Source organism: Puntigrus tetrazona, unplaced genomic scaffold (genome assembly GCF_018831695.1).
Source record: "Puntigrus tetrazona isolate hp1 unplaced genomic scaffold, ASM1883169v1 S000000176, whole genome shotgun sequence".
In the NCBI taxonomy this organism is placed as follows: domain Eukaryota; kingdom Metazoa; phylum Chordata; class Actinopteri; order Cypriniformes; family Cyprinidae; genus Puntigrus; species Puntigrus tetrazona.
The window spans coordinates 205,001-212,500 of NW_025047847.1; the positions used below are offsets into that span (position 1 = coordinate 205,001).

The window sequence follows — 7,500 nt, forward strand, 5'->3', positions numbered from 1 at the left end:
CGCGCGGAGGAAGAAGAGCGTTCAATCACACGTTACACCGACTGAGTTACGAACAACCCATTGATACCATATACATATAAAATGTATTCCTTCGTTCTTTCTGTCTGTGTGAATATATCCAAAGCTGATCTGACGTACAGTACGGCTAGAAAGGACAGTTTACGGAACAGAATTATGGAGAATCAATAAATGATAACAAATTGCGTGAATGATATCCCCAAAATCCCAAAATCAAAACAAAACGGCGAATAATATTTAGCATCTAGCATTAGAATTGCATTGCGTTGTTTTAACAACTTCATGTTCCCATTATATAAGGCAAAAATTAAATTGTCAAGTAAAATAAATCAATGCAGCCTATATATTCAAAAGTATTCATACCCCTCCATTTTATTCACGTTATGTTGCTGCCTTTTGTTAAACAGTTTTAAATAGCTTTTTTCCCTACACCAAACTAACAACATGACATCTCTATCTATCTGTCTATCTATCTATCTATCTATCTATCTATCTATCTATCTATCTATCTATCTATCTATCTGTCTGTCTATCTATCTATCTATGCATCGTTCTGTCTGATGATAAGAAACCCATAAAGGTACTTCATACTCATGAATAAGCCACTATATCAAACAGAGAGACAGACGGATGGACAGATAGATGGATGGCACACTAGAAGACATAGAGAACATCACTGTAAACACTGTACACACAGTATACACAAAGAGGAGAGCAAGCAAGCTCATAAGAGATTATTAACTCTCCAGCATCTCCTCTCACATCTCCGTCCAAACAAAGGCCGAGTCGTCCCCTCTGTTTCTATTGCCATCTACTGGTGTCCCAGGAGTATTTCTGCAATGACATCATTCACGCTGGATCTGTTGTAATGCAGAGCACATCCTGCTAAACGCCACAACCATTTTCTCACATTGCGAGGAGCGATCGACTCGCTTCTGTAAACGGTCAGACGGATTCGACGCTAGTCTGTTATTTCCGAAAGACATTTATGTTCACAGCTGTCTGGCACCGACGTGGTAAACGCGGCCGTAAAATGAGCGCATCCCGCGAAAGGAGAAGATCTGACAGTGACGTGCATTGCTGGAAAACCTTAAAACTGCAGATTTCATTGTGCTCTCAAACTTCATGCGCACAACTCTGGCCTGCAGCAATTAGGTCAGCAGCAATAGGCGTATTTTTGTCAATTGCAAATGTTTGTGAAAGATTCGGTTTCTTTACCTTTAGGTGGTGAAAGGCAATTTGAAGGCATGAAATCTAGCCTGCATAATGGGATTAAAGCGTTCAGTCGGATGTTTTGCAACTATGGGTTTCGGGTTTCAAAGCCGCCCGCATTTCCATATTCATAAGGAACATAGGATTATTCAAATTTCTTCAGTAAATCGGAAGTAATTTGCGACATGACAATTTGACTTACACTTTTATTAAGACCGGTTGCCAGCGTATTGGTCATGTCGCGTGTTCGGGGGACAGGTGAGTTCACATATTCTGGGAAACAATTTCCACTCTGTTCTCCAAAATAATGAAATGATGTAAATCTCGGGCTTTCAGGAATGCATACTGAAGAGACGATACAGCTAATGCTTCAAACATATACATGATGCTCTTCTCTTCTACAGCGTCCTGTGGTTCATCAACATCATCATCATCATCACAGGTAAAAATCATTCAGTACAAGGCCACTAAGCACGCAAAGTGAATACTGAGAATAAACGCCAATCCCAAAATCCAAACAAAACAGCAAACAATGTTTAGCATCTTGCATTAGAATTGCATTGCATTGTTTCGGCAGCTTTATGTTCCCATTGTAATAATGCAAAAATTAAATCGTCAAGTAAAATGAATCAATACAGCATATATATTCAAAAGTATTCATACCCCTCCATTTTATTCACGTTATCTTGCTGCCTTATGTTAAACAGTTTCAAATAGCTACACCAAACTAACAACGTGACAACAGATTAGTCTTATTTCGTCTTATTTGTCTGATGCTTTGCTCATAAATAGCCAATTATCTTCCACTCTTCACCTCTCGAGCTCTGTCAGGATCTTGAGGGCAGACGCACACGTTCAGACATATTTTGATTGGGTTCAATCCCAAGCTGCGGCTGTTCAAGGGCGTTCAAGGAGCTGCCTATAAGCTACTCTTGCTGTGTGTTTTGGGTTTTCTTTAAGGCTATCTCTATATTTTGTTTCTTCTCCTCTGACGAGTCCCTCGGTCCCTGACTCTGAAAAACAGCCCCGCAGCATGAGGCTGCTGCTGAACACTTTTGGGATGTTAGCAGGTGATGAGCAGAGCTGCTTTCCTTCGAACATGATGCTTAGCATTGAGCTTCATCAGACCAGAGAAGAATCTTGTTTCTCAGGCAGCAACATAAGAAAACATGAAAAAAAAACAAGCCACTGAATGTATATACACAAGAAAAAAAAAAAAAAAAATATATATATATATATATATATATATATATATATATATATATATATATATATATATATATATATATATATATATATATATATATATATATATATATATATATATATATATATATATATTTTTTTTTTTTTTTTTTTTTTTTTTTTTTTAGATTATTCTTTTAAAAGACAACATGTTAAAATGTGCGTGGTCTTTGAAAGAGTAACAAAATTAATTTTTTGCATTGTTTTGACAAGTTTCACTTTCCCAACAAGCAATAAATAAATATAGCTTGTTTTTTTCATAGACGATTTTCAGAAAATAGGCTTTTATTATGGAAAATGCGATTGCTTATTCTGCATTTTTAGGGTCAGCGTGGCCGTTCCCGTTAGATTTGCCCACGCACTTCCTCATTTTAAAAGGCTTGATGAATTTATACGCTAATACATGCACGGTCCCCGAAGGGGTCGCAGTTTTTTTGGACAACCTTAACCTATCCACCAAGCCAAAAATAAATACCTACACAAATGCGATTATTTAAAAAAACTCTTTAACTCTTTAAGATCCGTGATAAGTCATTTCCTATTTTTGGGCCTTCGTTTTTTTAAACAATTTTCATGAAATAGGCTTTTATTATGTAATCTTGGGGTCAACTGGGCCTACGCCCCGAACCCCTACAACCCCGGCCGTTCTCGTTAGATTCGCCCGTGCGCTTCCTGATTTTAAAAGACTTCATATGTTAATATATGCACGGTCCTTGAAGGCGTAGCATGAATTTCTCACGTCTCTTTTGTATCTTTTATTCTCTCTCATTTGTGCGTCCCCTATCTCCGTGTCTCGGCGGCCCGTTCAGTCAGTGTTTGAGTGGCTCGGAGCTGACAAGAGGCCGAAGAGACGCTTATGCGATGCACAACAGGCGATACGTGCGAGGGAACGCGCGGGAAAATGGGACAGCAACTCGAAAATCCCCTGTATGAAAGAGTCTCTTTTAATTTGCTCCTGCGCTCTAAATATTCAATACAAAATTGATGGCGGTCTCAGTTCCATAATGCAATCAGGGCTTTGAGCGATATCACATTATACATCTGTATTCAGCTGGCCTACATCTGCTTTTGCGGTTCTAATTCCATCGAGAGCCAATTACAGAGAATGTGTGTATAATTCAAGTGTATCCTAATAGACTAATTAATTTTGCATTAAATAATGAAAAAAATATGTCATGCATTTCATTACTGTAATTGGTCTTTGCTTAGCAAATCTTTTCCGACTTTCTCTCGCTGACAGCGTGTGACAAGCCAGAGATTTGATACTCCAAACTCGGGCTTTTGGAGATCTCTCAGCACGCCCGCGATTCTATTCCTGCCGTCAGATGAAGAACAGAGAGCCGAGAAGACGAGGAAAACATCCCCACGTCCCACAGGAAGAATTCAATCCTGTAATAATTGAAGGAGTGCCATTTCATTAACTCCCAAACTCTGACTTCACTCCCACAACAAATAAACAAGTCTTGGGGTTGCCAGTCGATCTGCAGAAACAGCCCCAACTAGTTCAGACGATTAGCGAACAACGACCAATTAACAGCTCGGGCATAGAATTATAGAAAGCGACAAAACTTGGTAGCGCTCGCATTTGGAATCACGGATTTCGGTTCTATTTCGGGACTCTTAATTGACGGGGAAGTGAGGGTTTCGGTTTTATTTCTCTTGCAAGTCTACATCGCTGGTCAAGTTTCTTAAAGTACAGCAAACAGCTACAAAAAATTTAATATATATGCAGTTTTCTATATTTTAGCACCACTACTACACGTGAATTTAATACTATATTTTTACTTTTATTTTTCAGGATTCCTTTTTGAATAGAAAATTCCAAAAAAAATGCAATAGAAATATGCCACTTTTAATCGATTCGCGGTGTCCTTGAGAAATAAATGTTTTATTTATTTCTTTAATAAAGCATCTTATTCTCTTATTCTTCAACTTTTCATGGCTTCCGTAAAAAAAAAAAAATTTTAAACTATTTTTAACATTATTAATAATGAGAAATGTTTTTTTGGTTTTTTTTTATCAGCGTTTTATCAGCGATTTTTCTGGAAAAATCACGTGACACTGAAGACTGGCGTAACGATGCTGAAAATGAAGCTTCGAACACAGGAAAGAAAAACACACTTATTTGCATAGAACACAGCTGTTTGAATTTACAGTAATATTTCACATTTTTACTGTATTTTACCGTATTTCGCATCGAATAGAAGCATCCTTGGTGAGAATCTGTTCGAAGACATACAACTTTATCTGTTCAGTTTGTTTATATTTCTTCGCTGAGTACATTTTATTCATTTTTGCCTGAATGTATTATAAAATGAGCAAAAGTCCAGATATTGTGATAAAAAGCGCAACTGAGATTTGAAAAATAAAAAGTTAAAATGCTAAATAAACAAATACATACATAAATACGTCAATTTAAGTTTTTGTTTGCCTAAATAAAAGTAGGTTTGGTATAGAAAACATTTTATTGTCATGTGACGAGAAAAGCAGGAAATGTGTTTCATGATTGTGCGTTTAATTTTTTTTAAATTTCAAATAATTTATGACATAGTAAGGTCAGTTTTACATATGATATTCATGATTTAGATTCATAATTATTTATTGTAAAACCTTGAAAATGATGGTTTGGTTCACTCGCACGGTCATTTTTAATTCTACGTATAATAATAATACATTTTTCAATAATAATAAAACATCCTACGGCTTGAATCCAGCTCTTCTACGATGAACAGGTTTGAAATACCTAAAATAAACATCATTTTAAACAAGTTGGGACTAAATAAAAATGTCAATATATTATAAAAAGCTTCATTTAAAAGGCAGAAATGCTCAAATGCAATTTTAAGAGAATTCTAATAAAAGAGCAAATAATTGATTTTTTTTTAGACAAGGTTAGACCTCTTTATGATGCTCAGAAAGCCAGGAATTAATATTCGGGAAAATAATGATCATGTGTTTGAAAAAAACTAGTTACATGTTTTCGACTGCTTGAATCATTCAAATCAATTTTTCGTCACATCCTTGTATGATGAGACGGTCTCGATTAAAACGAAGCGCATCGGTCGAAAAAAGTTGTTTTTCCTTAAATAATAACTGCAGAAAGCGTCTCTGTCAGACGGCCTGGCGTGAAAACGACGTCTCTCGGCCCGCGCCGCTGAAGGTGTGAAGGCAAACACTGATCGCTCCGGTCTCACACCCTTACAGCTGCTTCACACACACACACACACACACACACACACACACACACAGAGACAGACAGCTACCCATTTGGTCTCTACAATTTGGATCATAGGCCTTTCCGCAACCTCTGAACGCATGGTGTGCTTCTTTCCATTTGCTGTCACGTGTGCAAATGCTACAAATGTGTTCAAGAGCCACACATGGAGAAAACCCCGAGCGAAACGCGCACGGACTGATGTAGAGCGTTTTTAGATAATATTTGCATTGCGGTTAATATGATAACGCAAGCATCGTTAACTGTTTCTGCTTAAATGAGTGCGTGCCTTTAAACCGATCTGGACATTTATGCTTATTCATGGCATGGCTTACTTTTCATTTGTGATGTAGAAACTCCAGCGTTCCCGGGGAAGCATGCAGGCCATTGTGAAAACTGCTGTAGAAATAAATGCAAAGTGCATTGAAATGTGAATTTGGACTCTAAAGTGCAATTGCGTTAGAGATTTGGTACATTTCTGAGAACTGTATTGAAATTCTTAAAGCTACCTGTTCAGTCTTCATATTTTGGTCATTAGTTCATATAAGCCATTAAATGCAAAACGGTTGATCTTGTCATAAACTGGCAAACATCTTTTCTACATCAAATAAATAAGTATATATATATAAGAAGTCTCTTCTGCTCACCAAGGCTCCATTTATTTGATAAAAGATACAGTAAAATTTTTAAATATTATTACAATTCGCGATAACCTTTTTCTGCACGAATATATGTTAAAATGTATTTTATTTCTGTTAAATTAATTAAATTTTCAGCATCGTTACTCTTCGGTGTCATTCAGAAATCATTCTAATGTTCGCTCTTCAACTATTATTAAGTTACCAATCAAAATGACGCTTTTCGTCGTTTGCGACGGCTAATTTTTGCGCGAACAAATATGAACAATCACATATGTTTCCGCAAAAATGCGAAGCAGCACAACGTTGATAATAATCTGAAATTTTCGGCAAAATAGAATCATTTCTGAAGGATCGCGGGACACTGGAGTAAAAATGCTGGGAGTAAATTGAGCATTGCATCGCAAGAATAAAATATATTTTAAAAAATATTCTAATAGAAAACGGTTATTTTAAATTCTAAAAATATTTTACAGTTTTTATAAATTTAATTTTTCTATTAGAACTGTGATACATTTGACAAACAGAAAAGGCACAGATGCCTAAGCTCTTAATTATTTTGTTCCTTTGTTTTCAATCCGAACTGTTTTCAACATTAATAATAAGTGGAAATGTCTCTCAAACGAGCATTTGTTCTTTGGCACGGATCCGATCACGCTGGCGTCTTGGCACGCGGTCGCTCGTCGAACAAAAACGTGACTGTGCGGATTTCTAACTTTCCACAAACTCTGGACGGCCGAGCTCCCACCGAAAGCATTTTCCCTCGTTCCTTTCTTTAATGTGCGTTTGTGCATGTATCCGCGAAACCTTGAAATAAGGCATATTGCAAAAGCAAGTGAAGCCGAAGCATCTCCTGCCAAACTGTTTCTTCTCTTGATTACAGTTAAACATCTTAATAGCACAACAGATGGCCTGGCTTGTTAGCACTCAGTAATACTCTTAGGCCCACCAAACACATCTTAATCAAGCTGTGATCTTTCTTTAATCACACTTCTTACTGGCAAACACTATTGGTCTAATCCGGAGAATGTCTGAAGCTGTCATAAGACACGTTAAAAACAAGAACAGCAACCATTAGGGCTAATGAGTTTTCTTTTGCTCTTTCACAAAGAGTGCGTGCAACACAGACACGGTCTGTAGCGGAGACGTCACGATCCGGCTTCACTAGCTCCG

General features: G+C 37.1%; 1 long non-coding RNA gene across 2 annotated transcripts; it reads left to right on the forward strand.

Moving 5' to 3' along the window:
* The first annotated feature begins 945 nt into the window (after positions 1-945).
* LOC122333116 lies at positions 946-4,964 on the forward strand. Of its 2 annotated transcripts, none has more exons than XR_006248589.1 (3): positions 946-1,488; positions 1,567-1,672; positions 3,285-4,964. It is a non-coding gene; the product is annotated as an uncharacterized LOC122333116 (long non-coding RNA). The 2 variants fall into 2 exon arrangements; XR_006248588.1 differs by having other exon boundaries at positions 3,716-4,964.
* Positions 4,965-7,500: the final 2,536 nt, after the last annotated feature.